Here is a 2,500-nt window from a genome sequence, read left to right as displayed (position 1 = left end):
AAAGGTAAATAACATATATGAGACGAAGGAGAGCTCATGGGAGGAAAGACATAAACACGTTACAAAAGAGGAAGGTAAGAATAGAGGAAGAAGGACAAAAAGAAACGTAAGAAGAAACAACCTAAAAAAAAGGAAAGAACGGATAACAAAAAGGCAATTATGAAGGAACGGGGAGCAGGAAAACAAATAAAAGTAGAAAAAAAGAAAAGAAAAGACGAATGCAAGACTAAAGGAAGGAACAGGAAAGAAGATCATTAAGACGAGAAGCAATTCCCTCCACTGTCCAATAGTAGCGGATCAAGACCCAAGAGGGCTTCCTTGTCAGAAGGATCTTGTTCGGTCGAGCGAGAGAGAGAGAGAGAGAAAAAAAAACGGAGCAAAAGATTCGTGGGCTCCAATACAGCAACATAGGGCCAATTAATAAAGCAATTATGATCACCTCCAGAAGCCAAAATATTTGTGCGTGTGTGTGTGTGTGTGCGTGTGTGCGTGTGTGTGTGTGTGTGTGTGTGTGTGTGTGTGTGTGTGTGTGTGTGTGTGTGTGTGTGTGTGTGTGTGTGTGTGTGTGTGTGTGTGTGTGTGTGTGTGTGTGTGTGTGTGTGTGTGTGTGTGTGTGTGTGTGTGTTTACCTAGTTGTATTTTGCGGGAGGAGAGCTATGCTTGTAGTGACCCACTGTTGTATCTTTCAGCATCCAGTTTTTTCTTAAAATCTTGTGTGTGTGTGTGTGTGTGTGTGTGTGTGTGTGTGTGTGTGTGTGTGTGTGTGTGTGTGTGTGTGTGTGTCTGTGTGCATGTGTGTGTGTGCGCGCGCGCATGCTCAGAAGAACGCAATGTTCCATAAAATAATTTGCAATTAAGATCAGGAAAAGACTTTTGAATTCATTATTGCATTAGGGACGAAGCCAGGCTGCACAACAAAGAAAAACCAAAGAATTAATTGCAATATTACTTTCATAAGAAAAAAAAAATACCGAGACACTGAAGGACGAGAGCAAGAAAAATATATGCGAGTGGTGTGGATGGAGAGAAAAGAAACTGGACGATATATGCAAGAGAGACCTAGACAGACCAGAAATAAAGGAGAATCTAGAAGTAAATAAAAATATAATAAAATGAATAAATTTATTGTTATATAGATAGACAAATAGATAAACAAGTAAATAGTACATACATACATATACATATACCAAAGGCTTTTTCCCCCTACACGTTGGGTAGCTAAAAAGAGCAAGGCATAGAAACCACTCCCATCCATTCCATTTCCTATATATTCCACTCCCCTCCACCCTCCTCCCTCCCTCTTATCTTGGCACCTCCTGGATAACAGGTCATCCCTGCATCCTGTCCACTGCCCTGGGTTAGAAGCAGTGTCGCGAGACACAACACATCCACAGCAAGGCCGCTTCATAAATTCGGCGACACCCCCTCTCCGTCCCCCCATAAATATGTAAATAAATAAATAAATAAGATGATAATAAGAAATTAATCGAATGATGGTTGACTTCTTCAAGTGTCACTTTATCTTCGTAGTACCTTGGCAATACGTCTCAAGTTACCCCCTCAATACCGCGTGATTCCCTCTTATTATGACTGTTGCCAGGTTATTCAATTAATATCCGTGACACCTCTTCAATAGTAAAGAACTATAGCAACCCGTGCCATATAAGTTGGTAATTTTTAATTTCTAGTGCCAATCCACAAGCCAAATTAATTCATTTCCGTGGCACCCCTTCAAGAACCATAAGATCTGAGCGCTTTTCGGAAAGGCTGAGACCCGAAACCAAGAACAAATTGGGACACATGAGAGAAGACCCAAACCTGAAGACCTCCCATAACCCCCGCCTACCCTCCCTCTCCCCCTCCCCCCCCAAAAAAATAAGAGAGAGAGAGGGAGAAAAAACACACGTGTAGGAACATAAAAGAGGCGAAAAGAAATCAGAGCCCTGCGCGCGCAACAATGCTCTTTGTTGGCGCGAAATAACGGAGCAACATACGATGGTCGTTAGGCCTCCGGGTTTGTTTATGTCGCGCGCGCGAAGGGGAATGCGGGAAGGACGGGAAGAGTCCCAGGAAGGGAGACAAAAAAGGAGGAGGAGGAGGAGGGGGGAAGAAAGAGGAGGAGGGGGGAAGGAAGAGGAGGAGTGGAGGAGGATGTGAACTAGGAGGAGGAGGAGGAGGTGGACTAGGAGGAAGAGGAGGAGGAGAGGGAGAAGGAGAAGGAGGAGAAGCAGGAGGAGGAAGAGGAGGAGGAGAGGGAGAAGGAGGAGGAGGAGGAGGTGGAGGAGGAGGAGGAGAAGGAGAAGGAAAGAGGAGGAGGAGTAGGAGGAGGAGGAGGTGGAGGAGGACGAGAAGTAAGAGGAGGAGGAGGAGGAAAGGAGGAGGTAGATGTTTTCCATTATTATGTTAGATAGGAACAACCGACCACAGTAATACCATGGGGGTCATATCTCAGGAATAAAAGAACTATAAACCAACTAATAACAATATGCAGAGAAAGGTC

The sequence above is a fragment of the Oratosquilla oratoria genome, chromosome 39 (genome assembly GCF_046742065.1).
Source record: "Oratosquilla oratoria isolate Oo_2021 chromosome 39, ASM4674206v1, whole genome shotgun sequence".
NCBI classification, from domain to species: Eukaryota; Metazoa; Arthropoda; class Malacostraca; order Stomatopoda; family Squillidae; genus Oratosquilla; species Oratosquilla oratoria.
This window is presented reverse-complemented; position numbering follows the sequence as displayed.